Source organism: Trachypithecus francoisi, unplaced genomic scaffold (genome assembly GCF_009764315.1).
Source record: "Trachypithecus francoisi isolate TF-2019V2 unplaced genomic scaffold, Tfra_2.0 Lachesis_group13, whole genome shotgun sequence".
Classification (NCBI taxonomy): domain Eukaryota; kingdom Metazoa; phylum Chordata; class Mammalia; order Primates; family Cercopithecidae; genus Trachypithecus; species Trachypithecus francoisi.
In genome coordinates, this window is record NW_022681458.1 from 57,880,830 (window position 1) to 57,901,134 (window position 20,305).

General features: G+C 35.0%; 1 long non-coding RNA gene across 2 annotated transcripts in view; it reads right to left on the reverse strand.

Annotated features, from left to right (window-relative positions):
• Positions 1 to 2,668: 2,668 nt before the first annotated feature.
• Positions 2,669 to 20,305, reverse strand: part of LOC117094761 — a 62,304-nt gene continuing 44,667 nt past the window's right edge. Inside the window, exons 4-5 of one of the 2 annotated variants that reach the window (XR_004441666.1) lie at positions 3,856 to 3,933; positions 2,669 to 2,835 (exon numbers count right to left, since the gene is read on the reverse strand). This is a non-coding gene — a long non-coding RNA (uncharacterized LOC117094761). Of the gene's footprint in view, positions 2,836 to 3,855; positions 3,934 to 19,878; positions 19,995 to 20,305 lie in introns of those variants that run through there. The other variant, XR_004441665.1, reaches the window with a different exon arrangement.

Here is a 20,305-nt window from a genome sequence, read left to right on the forward strand (position 1 = left end):
CTATAAGAAAACCAAGAAATATCCTTCTCAATGTCAGCATTGGCAAAGAATCTATGGCTAAGTCCTCAGAGCAATTGAGCAAAAATAAGAATTGTTGGATGGGACCTGATTAAACTAAAGAGCACAGCAAAAAGGAGAGGAAAAAAAAAAAAAAAAAACTATACACAGAGTAAGCAAACAACCTACATAATGGGAGAAAATATTTGCAAACAGTATCTGACAAAGGTCTATTGTCTAGAACCTGTAAGGAGCTTAAACAAATCAATAATAATAAAAAAAATACATCATTAAAAAGTGAGCAAAAGACATGAAAAGACACTGCTCAAAAGAAGATACACAAATGGCCAACAAACTTGAAAAACGTGCTCAACATCACTAATCATCAGAGAAATTGAAATCAAAACCACAATGAGATACCATGTCATGCCAGTCAGAATGGCTATTACTAAAATGTCAAAAAACAATAGATGTTGGCAAGGCTGTGGAAAAAAGGAAACATTTATCCACTTTTGGTAGAAATATAAATTTGTTCAGCCACTGTAGAAAACAATTTTTCAATTTCGCAAATAATTTAGAACCACCATTTGAGCCAGCAATCTCACTACTGGGTATACACCCAAAGGAATATAGAATCATTCTACCAAAAAGGCACATACACCTGTATTTATTACAGCACTCTTCACAGTAGCAAAAACATGGAATCAACTCAGGTACTTATCAACAAATGTTTGGACAAAGAAAATGTGGTAAGCATACACTGTGGAGTACTACACAGCCATAAAAAAGAATAAAATAATGTCCGTTGCAGCAATAGGGATGTGCCTGGAGGCATTTATCCTAAGCTAACTAAATTTGAAACAAAAAACCAAGTACCACATGTTCTCACTTATAAGTTGGAGCTTAATATTAGGTACACATAGTCATAAAAATGGGAATAATAGACATTGTGGAATATGACAGAAGGAAGGAGGGAAAGAGGTAGGATCGAAAGAAACTACCTACAGGGTTCTATGCTCACTACTTGTTTTACAGATTCATTTGCACTCCAAACCTCAGCATCACACAATATACCTAGGTAACAAACCTGCACGTGTACCTCCTGACTCTAAAAGTTGAAAATATTCTTTACATATTAGAATTCTATTTTTGCACATAATATAGGGAGGGTATGAATGTTGATGTGATCATTTCACAATTTAGAAGTATAAAACTTAGAAGTTATGTAAAGATGACTTTTTAAAAAATAAGATGGTAGGATAAAAATATTAAAAATTCTTGTGTTTTCTCATTTTGATGGGCAATTTATTTTTTTCTTAAATTTACTCAGCAGCCTTTCCCAAGACTGAAGCTCGACTCTGTAAAAATATGCAGGGTTTAAGCATAGCAAATACTTGTGTGTATACTTACTAAATGGTTACTTTTATGTGTCTACTTGACTAGGCCATGGGATACCCAGATAACTGACTAAACATTATTTCTGGGTGTGTATGTAGGAGTGTTTCCAGAAAAGATTTGCATTTGAATTGGTGAACTGGGAAAAGAAGATGGCCTTTCTCAGTGTATGTGGATGTAATCCAATTTGTTGAAGGTCTAAATAGAATATAAGAGTAGAGTAAGGTTAAATTTGCTCTTTGTCTAATTGCTTGAGCTGGGACATTGATCTCCTGCCCTTGGTGCTCCTGGTTCTCATATCTTGAGACCTGGACTTGAATCTACCATTGAATCTTTGGTTCTCAGGCCTTTGAACTATACCACCAGCTTTCCTTGGTCTACAGCTTGCAAATGACAGATTGTGGGAATAGATTGTGGGACTTCTCAGCCTCTATAATCACATGAGCTAATACCTTACCTTATTTTATATATATGTGAAATTATATATATAGCCAATTATATACATATAATTGGTTATCTCTAGAGAACCCCAAATAACACAATGTCCTACCTACATTTTATTTAGATATTAAATCTCATATTCTTCTGGGGAGATTTTGGAGTAATGGTGGGGACACAAGAAAAGTTGGTAGAGGTCAAGACTTCATTGTTGATGGTCTCTTCTCTCTCAGTCATTTAAAATCTATAATCATAAACCCAAGTATCATAAAATACTAAAGCTCTAGTTTAATAAACTTGAGGAAATGTGTGTAACCTTAAATGACAGGAAAAAGTATTGTGCACACATTTACTAGATGTTGATAAAACATTTTTAAAACACAGCAGGGAAACATAAAGTAAAACAAATTAGCTAATGTAGAACAGGCTCACTGAGGCAAAGAGTTATGCTTAGTCTCTTCAATTAACGAGGGTTTTATAGGGGTTAAAAGGATTAAAAAAGAGAAAAATTATTTCCCATATCCAATAAAACATAGGCATTTTCATTCATATAATGGTTTTAAGACACGGGAAAAAATGGTATCTCAATTTACATATGCTTAAAAGAGAAAAACGCAGTATCTGGTTAGGTAATCAATAATTAGACTCCAAGGATAAAAATAAATCAAAACCATATTAGTCTTCTATTGCTACATAACAAATTACTATGGACTTAATGGCTGAAAACAACATACATTTATTATCTCAGTTTCTGTGAGTCAGGAGACCAGGCATGGCTTAACTGGGTCACCTGCTAAAGGGTTACAGGCTGCAATTACAGTGCTCACCAGGGCTGAGATCTCATCAGAGCTTGACTGAGGAAGAATCTGTTTCAAAACCTCCTAAGATTATTGACAGAATTCCTTTCCTTGAAACTGTAGGATTCATTTAAAAAAACTTGCTTCTTCAAAGCAAGCAACAGAAAGAAACTCCAGAAATATAGGAAATACAATTTTGTGTAATCACCTAAACATGATCAATACATACCATTGATTAGAATCACAGGGGAGATGATACACAAAGGCGTGAATTCTAGGAGACAGAGTTCATGGGGTCACTTTCAAGTGTGATAACCACACAGAAAAACAAAATCATAGGACAGAATTTGAAATTCTCTTGGCTATGATTTGCCATTCTAAATATTTTTGTCTATATTTTTTCTAACACCAAAGATAAATTGATATGGTGACTTAAAATACTTTATCCAAAAAAGCCCTAATGCAAATTTATAATTCATCAAACAAGGCAATCAATTAAACAAAATCAGCTATCTGACATTATGGAGTAAAGCATGGAATCAGGAGTCAAATTTGGATTTTAGCTCAGCCACTTATATATCTATTTGTTCACAGATATTTTCATGAGCCTCTACGGGTTTCAATTTCTTTGTCTATAATATAGAATGCACTTAGACTTACCTTACAAGGTTCTTATGTCAATTCGAGAAAATATTTGTAAACTACATTAAATAGGTTTGTACAAAGAAGTTGTTTAACAAAACACAAAAGTAGTAAAATCACAGTATTAAAATCCCACTGTATATGTAGTACCCAGTGACATCCGTTTTTTTTTTTTTTTTCTGAGATTAAGTACTCTCCCCTCTTTGTATGGAAAATAAAATTTATAATGGGAAATGAGGCAGTAAACTGACTCAGCATGTACCAGAACAAGCAAGTAAAATGTGTGTATACCAAGATGTATGCTATACTCATTCAAGCACTCTATATACATTAAATGTGAAGTTGTTCCTTTGTGTCTCATCTTCCTCCAACAGATACCAAATGTTTTTAGGTGTGGCTTTCTAAGAGTAGTATTGGCTGTGCCATTTAATATACACATTCTCAGACAGCAATCTCAAGAGGTGGGTCAGAAATTCTGCATTTTATATAATGCTTCCTTATTTAGAGGAGTAAAGTTTTATGTATAATAACAGTTTTAAAACTACTGGCTTACTGTTACACAATAGGAGTAACAATAGATAATTACCTGCAAGACCTGGAGAGTTAGGACATAAACATAAATATTTCAGTTCCTTTGCACTGGCTCACTTCTCTCTTTTGAATTCTAGGGACATGAATTTGTAGACATGTGAGTGAATACTAGAAAATATAACTTAAGTAGTGTTAAAGTAATTAGAGTTGGAAAATAACTTATTTATCATTTAGAAAGAATGGCTCTGTTTCATTGTCTTCAAAGAGAGCAAGGGTTTAGAAACTACCTAAAGAATGAAGGACTATCAGTAAAGGTCAAGAAGAGAGAAAAGATGGGGTCGTAGACTAAAGATAGGAAACCTGAAATTGATTTGTATTTAGGAAAGTAATGAACAATGAGCTACAGATGGTAGAATGGGTCTAGTTGATAAATAATGTTCTCGATCAGGAAAGAGGTCTATTTTTCAAATAGCTTTATTCCTAATAACTTGAAAGTTCACTTAGGCCTAGCCAGGTATTCATACACACTCCAATCCTAACAAAATTAATTGTTTAATGGATAAGAAAGTACATGTATAAACTCAACGTAAAGGCAAACCTGAAGGGAATCAGAGTTTTTATTAGGTAGAACCATTTCGGGAATCAGTTTATTGTTCTGAAGAGAGGAAATAAAGTTCCAGAGAAAGTTGTTACAGAAATCCTGGACAACGATATATAATAGAGATAATAGGATGACCAACAGCAAAGATCTGCAAGGTCACTGGTATATTTGTGGTAACAGATAGCAAGGGCTAGGATAAAACTTGTGGCTGCTAAGACAGAAGGAAATGGCTAGATAGAGGTGATATAGTGAAGGCAATAGCTACATCAATTTAGTTATTTATAAAAGTCAGAAAATCCTGTTTTTTCAGATTGTGAGGTCTGAAAATGGAACTGAAAATCAATAGAATGATACCATAATACAACATTTGAAAATGTTAAAGCTCACAGAGGAATTAGCACAGAGTTAGCATGTTAGGGGAGTGAAAGGTTTGATAATTAATTCAACTTGTAAAATATTCTTTATTTTTATAATATTTAAGCAACAGATAGAAGTTAGGAGGGAAGCTTGGAAACTAACTAAGCAAGCACAGCATTTATCTCCCTAGCCAAAGTGAGGCAGACATTTGAATCACTATTCTATTAGTTCATTTGTATTTTCTTTTTCTTTTTCTTTTTCTTGGAGTTTTGCTCTCGTTGCCCAGGCTGGAGTGCAATGGTGCGATCTTGGCTCACCGCAACCTCCATCTCCTGGGTTTAAGTGATTCTCCTATCTCAGTCTCCTGAGCAGGTGGGCTTACAGACGTGCACCACCATGCCTGGCTAATTTTTTTGTATTTTTAGTAGAGACGGGGTTTCTCCATGTTGGTCAGGCTGGTCTCCAACTCCCGACCTCAGGTGATCCACCCACTTTGGGCTCCCAAAGTGCTGGGATTACAGGTGTGAACCACCGCACCAAGCCTCATTTATATTTTGAAAGCTTCCTGAAATACATCTTTTCTCTGTTTATAAAATAAAGTGCAATTCTGACCAAGCAGAGTCTGAGATTGAGTTCTATAGATTGTTTTAGTCTGCTAATGTCACTTCTGCAAAAGTAAGATTTTTTGAAGATCAGGAAGGAAATAGTTTTACTATGCTGGTTACCAGGAAATCTTCGAAATAACAACAGTATGACCAAATACCTGATTCTTTCTCAGTGCATATAGTCTTTTTATTACACTAAATCAACCATTTGTAGTCTTGAGTAAATGCAATAATAATAGTACCCAATTATCCACCTCTAAGATTACTATGACCTGAAATTAGCTGACCCACCAGCATGACACAGAAATTATCAAGGTGGCAATTACTAAAAGCAGTTTGATTCCTGATTAGTTACTTGATAATACTTCATTACAAAACAAAGAAAAAATGAATGTAAGACTCAGACCGCTTTTTGACAACTGCTAATGAATTTATTGTTCTCTCTAGAGATATTTGGATATGGGATTTTGGTTACCCCCTGTGAACATCAGCAGTAATATGTTCTTATTTCTTCCTCAACCTTCATGACAAGAAATGATCTTGCATGGCAATTATTTCTTATTATACTTGATTTGAAGGGTATGTAATTACAAACTGCATGCTGACTTCCATACTATCACATGGGGTACAATGTCAGAACAACCATACAATATCTAAATGTTTTTCTTCCTTAAAAATTCCTTTTGATTTTGTGCTTTTTATTAATTTTACTATGATGATGTATACATTGTAAAAACTTGTAAACACCTTAGAATGTTCAGTTAACAGAAAGTACTGTATTCTAATTTTATTATATCCATTGGCAATTTCACTCAAATGCTGAAAAACACTCAAATTAGAATGATCATTCAGCAAAGACATGACTATCCAACTATTTGGGTTCTAATGTATGTTTTTGCTAAATTGTTAAATATATTAGGAACATCCCCCAAATATCCTGAATTGCTGTTGATTCTAAAAGTGTTCAAAACTTCAAAAATAATTCTCTATTAATAAGAACAATATTGCAAATATGTCACTTATATAATAGCAATAACTTCCTTTGTTTCCAAGTCCCTAAGCATCCAAGAGACTTCGAGATAAAACTGTATAGCTACCAGCTTCTAGAACTAGGCCTGCTAATTAATATAGCCTGAGAAATCAAAAACACAAATCAATTTTTATTTTAATCAAGCAAGTAAAGTTAATGAAAAATAAATGTCCCAAAGAAGATCACAAAAGGCTCTCTTGTGTAAACACTCCTAACAGGATCCGACTGAGAGCAGAATCAGCCCCTAAAGAGTGTCAACCTAAATAAGATCATTCTGGGAAAATCACTGGGCGTTTCAAAGATGGAGAAGAGTCAGATAAACACGACTGTAGGGATCTGCACAAGCATAAGAGATTGTAAAGGGAGACATTGCTGAGAAACATGCTCTAATACTGTCTACTTGATTAAACCTTTTAGCACTTTCATTGTGCCTTGAGGTTTAAATATAATTGTATGCCATCATTGACGCATTACAGTAGTATTTGATATTTGGAATGTTGTTCAAAAAGAATGCAACTGATAAGAATCATTTTTAGACTTTTGCATTCTCTTATGAAAGGCTTTCTAATCAGAGAGTCATTTTGTAGCTGGATTTCATAGATACAAATGAAACCCTTCTAATGAGGTATTATAATGATAAATGTGTATGTATACATATATATGTAACAGCTGCTCACTTTGGTTTGCTTTTATTAGTATCTATTTTATTCTGCATTATCACGATAGAATCTTTGTCCTTTCTGAGTTCCCACTGCTGCTTTCAACTTCACTGACAGTTATTTTCTCTCCTGGGAGCCATCAATGTTTACCATACCTGGCTACATCTTGTGTCTTCCACTGATAAACAACAACTTAAACACCAATGTCAAGCAATGTCACTCAACACATCTGTCTTGTTAATGCAAATTGTGAGGTAAAGTGAACCCTCCCCTCTGACTACTTGTTGCATAAGTACAGCAGAAGTAAACTGAGAGGAACATATCATGAGCATACAAATCATGGGTCCCTAACACAACTGCAAGGAACACAGAACATCGTTTGTAAAGTGTCCCAGGTGAAAATAGTATGAAGCCTTGATTTCAAAATGAAATATTATATTTTTTATAATCTACAGATACTAAGATTAACAACAGAATGTATTTTCATATATAAAATCACTTTTCTTCTCAAGTATTTATTTGACTTTTATAAAGTCTGATATTCTTACCTGATTTTGGTTTTTGGAATGTAAAAATTCAGCCCAAAAAATTCAACTCAACATCAGTAAATGTGAATCAGAGATATTGTTTTTACACATGGATAAATCACTTTTAAGCTCAAGGGTGAAGAATGCGATGAAACTGAAAACATACACCAATTTTTTATAGCTTTCTCTAGCATTCACCTTTATTTTTTACCTCTTTCAAATTTAATTCCCTGTGCAAGGGAATATGGCTGATAGAGCTTTGTGGCACAATGTACCTGAAATCTTTCATTTGTCTGTACCTAAGTGATTTTCTGTGTAACAGGTGTTTTGTTTCGGAACTTACATTCAACACTCAGGTGGGGATGTTTAAGGTATGTATACACCAAGAAGAGTCATTTTGAAATTTGGGCCTGGAGTTCAAGCCGACAATTAGAATCACTTCCCAATTAAAAAAAAAAAAAGAAAGGTAGTGGGGTGGCTAGGCACAATGGCTCACGCCTGTAATCCCAGCACTTTGGGAGGCTGAGGTGGGCGGATCACGAGGTCAGGAGATCGAGACCATCCTGGCTAACATGGTGAAACCCCCGTCTCTACTAAAAATACAAAAAAATTAGCTGGGTGTGGTGGCGGGCTCCTGTAGTTCCAGCTACTCAGGAGGCTGAGGCAGGAGAATGGCATGAACCCAGGAAGCAGAGCTTGCAGTGAGCTGAGATCAGGCCACTGCACTCCAGCCTGGAGCAAGACTGTCTCAAAAAAAAAAAAATAAATAAATAAAAATAATAATAATAATAATAATAAAAAGACTCTTCCCTTTGATTGTCACTGTTTTAATATACTTGCTGATTTCTTTTACTGGTCTTCTTAAAAGTTTTCAAACTTTTTTTGATTAAAAGTCAATGATATCATTTACTAAATAATGAATTCTAGTCATAAAATAGGTTGTAAACCTAATGAGAATATGATATTAATGCTTACTGATACCAGTTTTTTAGAAAGAAATTCTATTTAATCACAGAAAAAAACAATTCTGGATAACTCAACTTTTTTCTAATTATTGTTCAGCACATTCTGTTCTCATTGAGAAGAATGACATGTTAATGCTAAAGGGCATGGCCCCCTGTCAGTGGGGAATAGTCTCCTTTCAAGTGAAAGCTAGGCTGCCAGAGGAATATTAGTTTATATAAGAGGAATATATTACATGCCCAAACATCGTTTCGGTAAGAATTCTGGCAATAAGATGACTACAAGTATAACAACATTCCAAATATTTTCTTTATACATCTTTAAAGGGAGAAATTCTTATCTTGAGAATTATCCATTTGGTATCTCTTAAGGTAGATGATCAAGGAAAGGAAATATCAGTAATGGCCAACTAAAATAGGACCTTGAATTTTTCTTCAAGTTCTAAACTTTCATACTGAGCCCAAAGATGATAGCAGTATCATCCCTAAGTTGGTTTGCTATTAAAAGTAATACATTTGGCAGTCAGACATACAGATGTATATACTGCAAAAAATTGCCCATGAGGCCCTCTAGTGTAAATGCACTGGTCTTTACACAAGCTTATATGACTTTTACAGAAATTACTACTATTCATGTATTCACTTTTGAAACAGTGAAAGCAAATCAGGTGAAATCAAAGTCTTGTTCAGTACCTTTAAAAGGACCGTCATCCAACATTCTAAATTTCCTCTGGGGTAACCTCAAGGGGAGAGGATGTAGTTACTTTCCAAATATCAGATAAAAATTGATATATGTTGCAACTTCCTCCAAGTAAGTTATAAGAGTTTTTCTTCTATGCTACTTTATTGATTTGTAAAGTCTAACACTAAAAGTAGGTTTTGATCTGGTATCAATTTTAAAGTATATGAGACAACTATCATTTAAAAGTAGCTTAGGGGCCAGGCGTGATGGCTTATGCCTGTTATCCCAGCACTCTGGGATGCTGAGGCCTGGGGATGACTTGAGGTCAGGATTTTAAAACCAGCCTGGGCAACATGGTGAAACCTGGTCTCTACTAAAAATATAAAAATGAGACAGGTGTGGTGGAAAGAACCTGTAATCCCAGCTACTTGGGAGCCTGAGGCAAGAGGGTCCCTTGAACCTGAGAGGCAGAGGTTGCAGTGAGCCGAGATTGCGCCACTGTACTCCAGCCTGGACTGTGACAGAGTGAGACTCTGTCTCAAAAAAATAAAAATAAATAAATACAGATAGCTTAGGGATAGTTTTCTCTAAAACAAGGAGGAACTTGTCCTTCTGGCTCCCTACTGTCTTCTAGTGTCTCCCTCCCCTGACCCCTCTATGTGTATGTGCATCTCAAGATTCCTCAGGAGGCAGCTTCTCAGAGATTAATAACATTTTCTAGAGTCTCTTCCCTCTATCTCACACTATAAGGTCAAAGGGATACTAATCTGCTCTAGAAACAACTGTGACATCTATGCCACATATTCAGAGGAAGGAAAGCTGATTACTTTTTATCCAGTCAAAATTGTCATCCTAAAATTTGATTATAGTAGATATGAGGAAGTGGCTAAATTTAGTACAGTCTAACATTCTATTCCCATGTGTTTTAAATAGGTAGTTGTTTTACATTATTTTAATATTGTAATAATATTGATCTATATAAGACCAATCATAAAGAATTTGACTTCAAATACTCACTAGATTTAGAAAATAAAGAATCTTAAATAATTAATTTAAGTAAAGGCAAAGGTCTTTGAGATCAAGGAGGCTGATTTTTTTTTAAGCATGTGAGTTATTAGGACTACTGAAAATAGGACCAGAACATTTCCTATGAAAACTCAGTAATTCATTAAAGATAAATTTTACTTTGCACAAATTAGAAAAACAATCAATGTAATAAAATCTTCAAGGTTACCAGTTGCAGATCCTTTGGAAACATGACTGTGTTTCACGCTTGGATTTATAGCAATGTCTGCTCATAGGAGCCAGACTGATATTCTCCTGGGCTGGATATTATGTAATGATTTTCACTTCCTTTTTTCAGTTTATGCAAAATGTACAAATAACCAAATTATTCTCCTTTAGTTAATTAGCTTGCAAAATGGTTAAAGAGTATCTTTGTCTATTATTCTTTAAGCAAATCTGAATGATTACACATTTTGTAGAGTGCCTTATGGAATGTATCATCATGTAAGTAACTATCTTGGATAAAGAGTCAACAACAATTGGTGTGCTGTATACAGGAGCCCCATCTGATGTGCAAAGACACACATAGGCTCAAAATAAAGAGATGGAGGAATATTTACCAAGCAAATGGAAAACAACAACAAAAAGCAAGGGTTGCAATCCTAGTCTCTGATAAAACAGAATTTAAACCAACAAAGATCAAGAGAGACAAAGAAGGGCATTATATAATGATAAAGGGATCAATGCAACAAGAAGAGTTAATATCCTAAATATATATGCATCCAATATAGGAACACCCAGATTCGTAAAGCAAGTTCTTAGAGACCTACAAAGAGACTTAGATACCCACACAATAATAGTGGGAGACTTTAACATGTCACTGTCAATATTAGATCAATGAGACAGAAAGTTAACAAGGATACTCTGGACTTGAACTCAGCTCTTGACCAAGTGGACCTAATAGACATCTACAGAACTCTCCACCCCAAATCTACAGAATATAAAATATTCTCAGCACCACAACCCACATATTCTAAAATTGAGCACATAATTGGAAGTAAAATACTCCTCAGCAAATGCAAAAGAAAGGAAATCATAAGAAACAGTCTCTCAGACCACAGTGCAATCAAATTAGAATTTAGGATTATGAAACTCACTAAAAACCGCACAACTAATGGAAACTGAACAACCTGCTCCTGAATGACTATTGAGTAAATAACAAAATTAAGGAAGAAATAAAGAAGTTCTTTGAAACCAATGAGAACAAAGAGACAACATACCAGAATCTCTGGGACACAGTTAAGCAATGTTTAGAGGGAAATTTATAGCACTAAATGCCCATAAGAGAAAGCAGGAAAGATCTAAAATTGGAACCCTAACATCACAATTAAAAGAACTAGAGAAGTAAGAGTAAATACATTAAAAAGGTAGCGGAAGACAAGACATAACTAAGATCAGAGCAGAACAGAAGGAGATAGAGACACGAAAAACCCTTCAAAAAATCAATGAATCCAGAAACTGGTTTTTGTAAAGATTAACAAAATGAATAGACTGCTAGCCAGAATAATAAGGAAGAAAAGAGAGAAGAATGAAATAGACACAATAAAAAGTGATAAAGGGCATATCACCACTGATCCCACAGAAATACAAACTACCATCAGAGAAGACTTAACACCTCTACACAAATAAACCAGAAAATCTAGAAGAAATGAGTAAATTCCTGGACACATAAACCCTTCAAAGTCTAAACCAGGAAGAAGTTGAATCCCTAAATAGACAGAAAACAAGTTCTGAAATTGAGACAGTAACTACTAGCCTACCAACAACAACAAAAAAAGTACAGGCAAGATTGATTCACAGCCAAATTTTACCTGAGGTGCACAGAGGAGCTGGTCCCATTCCTTCTGAAACTATTCCAAACAACAGAAAAAGTGGGAATGCTCCCTGACTCATTTTATGAGATCAGCATCATCCTGATACCAAAATCTGGCAGAAACACAACAAAAAAAGAAAATTTCAGGCCAATATCCCTGATGAACATCAGTGCAAAAATCTTCAATAAATTACTGGCATACTGAATCCAGCAGCACATCAAAAAGCTTATCTACCATGATCAAGTTGACTTCATCCCTGGGATGCAAGGCTGGTTCAACATACGTAAAGCAATAAACATCATCCATCACATAAACAGAACCAATGACAAAAACCACATGATTATCTCAATAGATGCAGAAAAAGCCTCTGACACAATTCAACAGCCCTTCATGCTAAAAATTCTAAATATACTAGGTATTGATGGAACATATCTCAAAATAATAAGAGCTATTTATGACAAACTCACAGCCAATCTCATACTGAAAGGGCAAAAATTGGAAGCATTCCCTTTGAGAACCAGCACAAGACAAGTATGTCCTCTCTCACCAGGCCTGTTCAACATAGTATTGGAAGTTCTGGCCAGGGCAATAAGGCAAGAGGAAGAAACAAAGGGTATTCAAATAGGAACAGAGGAAGTCAAATTGTCTCTGTTTGCAGATGACATAAATGTATATTTATAAAATCTCATCATCTCAGCCCAAAATATCCATAAGCTGATAAGCAACTTGGGCAAAGTCTCAGGATACAAAATCAGTGTGCAAAAATCACAAGCATTCCTATAAGCATTTGTTTGTCCTAACAGACAGAAAGAAAGCCAAATCATGAGTGACATCCATTTACAATTGCTACAAAGAGAGTACCTAGGAATCCAACTTACAAGGGATGCAAAGGACCTCTTCAAGGAGAACTACAAACCACTAATCAAAGAAATAAGAGAGGACACAAACAAAATGCAAAAACATTCCATGCTCATGGATAGGGAGAATCAATATACAATATTCACAGAATATTGTTCGCAGAACATGACCATGCTGCCCAAAGTAATTTATAGATTCAATGCTATCCCCATCAAGCTACCATTAACTTTCTTCACAGAATTAGAAAAAACTACTATAAATTTCATATGGAACCAAAAAAGAGCCCACATAGCCAAGACAATCCTAAATAAAAAGAACAAAGCTGGAGGCGTCACACGACCTGACTTTAAACTATACTACAAGGCTCAGTAACCAAAAGAGCATAGAACTAGTAACAAAACAGATAGACCAATGGAACAGAACAGGGGCCTCAGAAATAACACCACACATCTATAACCATCTGATCTTTGACAAACCTGACAAAAACAAGCAATGGGGAAAGGATCCTTTATTTAATAAATGTTGTTGGGAAAACTGGCTAGCCGTATGCAGAAAACTGAAACTAGACCCCCTTCCTTACACCTTATACACAAATTAACTCAAGATGGATTAAAGACTTAAATGAAAGAATTAAAACCATAAAAACCCTTGAAGAAAACCTAGACAATACCATTCAGGACATATGCGTGGGCAAATACTTCATGACCAAAACAGCAAAAGCAATGGCAACAAAAGCCAAAATTGACCAATTGGATCTAATTAAACTAAAGAGCTTCTGTACAGTAAAAGAAACTATCATTAGAGTGAACAGGCAACCTAAAGAATGGGAGAATTTTTTTGTAATCTATCCATCTGACAAAGGGCTAATATCCTGAATCTACAAAAACTTAAACAAATTTACAAGAAAAGAACAAACCCATCAAGAGTGGGTGAAGGATATGAACAGACACTTCTCAAGAGAAGACATTTATGCAGCCAACAAACATAATGAAAAAAGCTCATCATCGCTGGGCACGGTGGCTCAAGCCTGTAATCCCAGCACTTTGGGAGGCCGAGACGGGCGGATCACGACGTCAGGAGATCGAGACCATCCTGGCTAATACGGTGAAACCCCGTCTCTACTAAAAACTACCAAAAACTAGCCGGGCGACGTGGCGGCGCCTGTAGTCCCAGCTACTTGGGAGGCTGAGGCAGGAGAATGGCTTAAACCAGGAGGCGGAGCTTGCAGTGAGCTGAGATCTGGCCACAGCACTCCAGCCTGGGTGACAGAGCGAGACTCCGTCTCAAAAAAAAAAAAAAAAAAAAAAAAAAAAAAAAAAGCTCATCATCACTAGTCATTAGAGAAATGCAAATCAAAACCACAATGAGATACCATCTCATGCCAGTTAGAATGGCAATCATTAAAAAGTCAGGAAACAACAGATACTAGAGAGGATGTGGAAAAATAGGAGCACTTTTACACCATTGGTGGGAGTGTAAATTAGTTCACCCATTGCAGAAGACAGTGTGGCCATTCCTTAAGGACCTAGAACCAGAAATGCCATTTGACCCAGCAATCTCATTACTGAGTATATACCCAAATGATTATAAATCATTCTATCATAAAGACACATGCACATGTATGTTTATTGAGGCACTGTTCACAATAGCAAAGATGTGGAGACAAGCCAAATGCCCATCAATGATAGACTGGATTAAAAAAAATTCTGGCACATGTATACCATGGAATACTATGCAGACAAGAGGACAATTTCATGTCCTTTGCAGGGATATGGATGAAGCTGGAAACCACCATTCTCAGCAAACTAACACAGGAACAGAAAACCAAACACAGCATGTTCTCATAAGTGGGAGTTGAACAATGAGAACACATGGACACAGGGAGAGGAACATCCCACACTGGAAACCTGTCGGGGGCTGGGGGATTAGGGGAGGTATAGCATTAGGAGAAATACCTAATGTAGATGACAGATTGATGGATGCAGCAAACCATCATGGTAGGTGTACACCGATGTAACATACCTGCATGTTCTGCATATTGATCCCAGAACTTAAAGTATAATACAAAAAAATTTTTAAAAAATCAATTGGCATACTAAAAGTCAGATGAGGAGGTAAACAATAATCCAAATAAATGTATTAGTTTTGTAACATTAATAAATCACTATTGTCATTAAAGTGTGTGTAACAATATAGCAGCATACAGAAAAGCATCATGATTATTTTTCCTCTGCCGGGCTGCTGGAGTCATCAGTTTGATAAATCCAACAGTGGTGCTCTGATGGCCACTTCAGGAACAGGAGGATGTACAATACTGGAAAACACATCACTTTGCTTTTTCTTTACCATTTACATTTTCTTAAGGACTAGAAAAGTGTATTTTGGGTTGAAATACAGAGTGTGATAATAAATTAGCCTGGTGATGAGGACTGTCTATCTGGAATCTAATCTAATAGGATCTTGAATTGAGGTGGAATGAAAGTGACCTGAAACTCACTGGTCAATGAACTCTGTCCTCAAATCAAGGTAATAACAATAACAAAAGAAATTTCTCCTCATTTGAAATAAAGGCAAACATATAATAGAAATCCCACTCTTAGAACATGTCCTACAATTTTTGAAGATAGGTCTTAAGGATGATTTTCATATATAGTTAATTTCATCATTCTCGGTGATACAAAAACTTTCGATGACTAACTTCTACAAAACAGAACATTTTAAGAAACAGATATTAACGTGATATCTGCTAATGTCTTATTTAATAACTTGCTGTCTGTGCAACCTGATGTAATTTGGCTTTCCAACATTTACACAATTATAAGTCAAATGCCTGAGCTAGCATAATTTAGTGGAAATTAATTTAATTACATAGCCATGTTACATAAAGTTTTTTAGAAACTATGTCATCTGACTTTCTTCCAATAACCTTTGCAGGGGAGCCTTCATTTTAAGAATAAGGATTTAGAGAGATACACATACACTAACTTCAATCAATGTCAGCTCTCCATATGCTTGCAATTAACTTACAAGTAGACAGTCATTTTGAAATACTCACTTATCAACAAAATGACAGAATTCTCCTATACCCAAGTGAGTAGCTTGTTGAAAGGTATGCTGAAACGTTTGTACAGATTTATTTGCCAGCTATCTACAGGTATCTTAAATGTGAGGTGGAAGGTTCTTCTTTGGAACACAGGTTCTCAGAGAATAAAATAATTTTACACAGTGTTCAAGCTGTGAAGCTACTGAATAAATGTAAATTGCTGGTGATTGTAAAGATGGGAAGTAAGCGTGTTGACATTTTGAAAAGGTTAGCTTGCAGTTTGAAATGGGACATAAGCAACTGCCTCAACACAGAAGCAGGAATATAGTTTCTGCTTAGGAATCTGCTGTCAAAACTATGTGAGCTCATGTAGACATTCACTGAAGCTAGATAGAATGAAATATCTGAGCAACATCTCTTTTGAATGGTCTTCCTTTGTGAAATATGCCAGTGATGAGGGCTACTTATCCTGCCAAGCAGCTCGGCATCATGCTACCATGGCGTGTTTGCATCCAAGACAAGACATCATTCAATTTAAGAATATTTCTCTTTAACACACTGCCTTTAAGAAATTGACCAGGTATTTCTTTAAATACTTAGTTCCATTCATTTATTCTTAACTTAATTTAAAATATTTATCAAGCAACTGTCAGTGTTCAGGCACTGTTTCAGATTCTTAATTTATAACACTTTTATTAAATAATGTGAGCATATTGTCCCAGTCTATACCATACTTTCTGACAGAGTGAATATCCAAGATTATTTATTGAATAAGTAATACAAATTCAAATCAAAATTTGACAATAATATACCTTTAAAGACAGTAGAGGGAAAACAAATTACTTTCTGAGCTATTCAATGTAGAAAATATGGGAAAAATTTTATGAACAGAAAAAGAATTTTATCTAAATATTATCATTACTCGCGTTTTTTTCTCAAAATATCCTTTTTTAAATCCTTATACATATTTCCTAGTTTTTACTATATTGTCTTTTATAGAAAATGATATTAATAGAGCAGCCTAAAGAAGTCATCTTTTCCACTTCCTGCAAACCTCCTACTTACTGAATACATTTTAATCTAGTGAACTTCTAAAGACCCCTAAGACATCATTATCCACCATTTCACCTCTGACTCACCTCTGCCCACACCAAAAGCTTAATTTTCTTTTCTTTTTGATAAACCTCTGTGGTTAAAATGATAGATAACTAGCAGACAGGAACTCATATTTGAAGAAGTTTAAATTTTGTCGTTGCTAACACAAGATAGAAATGAGATGATATACAGTACAGCTCTTAATCCTCTTAAATTACAAGAAAGCAATAACAGGGAGTTGCAGGCCCCTTCTATGTCTTGATAATGTATGAAGCTCTATATCAGTGTTTTTCAACGGGTAGTTCCCTAAACCAGAAGCATCAGCATCACCTGGGAACATTTTAGAAATTAACTCTGGAAATGAGACCCCAGTCATTTATTTTAACAGATCCTTCTAGTGATTCTAATGAACTGAAAATTTTGATAACCACCATTCTAGATTTTTGCATATTATCTCTCTTTACTCTGCTGCCTCACTTGTTCTTCTAATTTAAGAAATGATCACATATAAATGTTGAAAAGAAGACATTAGTCTCCATTATCAATTTAAATGCATTTTTCAATCACTTAGCTAAAATCTGGACACAAGGTCACTGGGAGAAGATGACCAGGTCTGGGTAGAACAAGTTCTGGGAGAAGATCAATGGGAAGTCTGAGAGGGTCCTGTGCAGTTTCTGAAAAAAAGGGAATCGTTAGTGTATATCATGAAATCCAGCAACAAAACGTCCTGAGTTATTAGGAGATCTCAAGCACATAGTGAATCAGTGTTCGGGACACTGCTTCAAATTTGAGTTTAAAAAATAATATCCCTAGGCCCTAAAGTGAATGAGAAATGATCCAACAAAACACATTTCATTACTGAAAAACCATCTCAGAATTATAAACATACTGCTGGAAAGTTAAGGGACACAAAAGTCACAAATTATATGGAGTTTGCACATTTTCCCATGTCTGCATGGGTTTTCTCCAGATACTCAAATTTCTACTCGTGTCCCAAAGATGTGCACCTTAGGCACATCGGTATGTGTAAATGGCCTCCGTCTCAGTGAGTCTGTGTGTGTGTGTGTGCGTGTGTGTGTGCACACGGGCACCCTATAATGGAAGTGCATCCTGTGCAGGGTGGATTCCATCTAGCGCCTTGAGCTGCCAAGAGATGCTTCAGCTACCCGTGACCCTGAACTGAAGTAAGCGGGTAAACTATTATCTTGCTTATTTCAACTAATCTTTCTTAAATTTATGTATAGCTCACATTTTCTTTAACGTTTAATACTGGAAGTGTTTTAGATCTTTGTCTAAAAGTTTGGTGATGTTTTTATGACCAGAAATAAGCCATAGGAACTAATCTAATTTTGTTTATCTCAATTAGCCTATAGTAAAATTGATTTATTATACATTGCTTCACTTAAAGTTGCAGTTTCCAAGAACCTATTAATGATATTGAGGACTTACTGTACTTACTAGGTGTATGATCACAGGCAATCATTTCACCACTGAGTGTCTCAGTTTCCTCCTCTGTCAAATAAGTATTACCAGCTCCTAGGATTTCTATTTTAATTTAAAAAGTTAATATTTGTATTCTAACCAATATTTAAAAGATATATTTGTAAAGACTAGTATCTGGAACACGATATGAATTACAAAAATGTTTATTAATGAACATACATCCTATTGATATCCTAATTACAGTTTCAAGGAAATATGCACGAAAATATCCCTAGAGTTAAAAATAAAACTATATATAAAATGAACATATATATTAGATCTAAAAATCTTACATATAGCATTGCTTTTATTAAACCTTCCTGACAATTTTTTCCAGCCAGTTTCTGTTGAGACAATGCAATTTATTCAAGACATTATCTCTTTTGCAAAGTGTTTCTTATGCACTTATTATGAAAAGGGCAAAGATTGAACGTGTGCTTATATTAATTACAATTAATAGAAGACAGGTTCAAGTGATTACTGTTCATGTACATAAAAATGTACGTATTAAGAGCAGACCTTGGATCGCTAGTATATAGCACTACACAGTTCATATATTTAAAAGTTTCTATTAAATAAATTATTCAAATGGCGTGTGTTGTTTGTATAAATTATATAGGTATATTCTTTGTGATTGTGGTAGTTCATTTTCATGATAACCAAAAATCATCAAAGGAAAAAACTGTTACAAAGGAAAGCATCTTTTTAGAAGCAGCATCTGCAAAAACTTTTATTTGATGAAAATTTCTTTTCAGCACTATATTAAGTATTGTCCAAGGAAAATACAAGAAATGTTATCATGCTATTTTGAAGAAGCATATGTACAGACTGCTAGTAGGTAGAACACAAACTATGTCCACACAAGAAAATGCTATCAGTTTATTAGTATTGAAGAAAATGGTCACTCAACCTTCGATTTAACCTCCATTTCCCAACAGAAAATCCCTATTTTATTTTACAAATTTTCAAATGCCCATTTCACTTCCTTTATGTGGAAACAGCCAAAAATTGTAACCTTCTTTTCTGTATGAAAATGAACAACTTAAAATAATGCATCCTGTCAAGTAATTGCTGGTCCAGCTACAGAAGCTAGAGAAAAGTCACACACTTTTGTCTTTCTCACTGATAGTTTGGGTTACTTCTTGAAAGACTATCATCAGTCATGTCTAGAGCAAGATTCTAGTATTTCCTTTGAAATAGTTAAAGCATCATCCTTATAAAATAGCCCTCTCCCTCTAGGGAGTGTATAGTAGTGCAATTGCCAGACAAATCCAGAATCAAAGTTCCACTGTCCCAGTAAAGCAATATAGCCACTTTTAGATGACAAATACACCTTTCTTCTCACTATGATCTCTGCTCTTTGTCTCTGCATTTTCCTTCCTCTATGTTTGTTTCCTTTCCTCTATGTTTGTTTCTGAAAAAAACAAACAAAAAAAACCCCTCAAAATCATCAAAAACGTATAGTTAAGATAGTGCTTCATATGATCCATGTGTGCAAATTATTTTATTATGAGTATGAAATAATTAATAAAACTTGATATTGCTAAAACACAGATAAGATATAGAGATACCCATAGTTCTCCAGCATGAGAAAGTTCACTTTAAGAATAAGTACAGGCTAAAAGTCGTGCTTTCCATCTGAAAGGAAAGTTTGTAAACTAGAAGATATCACAACAGAGAGGACATAACACTGAGAAAATTGAGAAAGAGGAAACATTCAAAGAA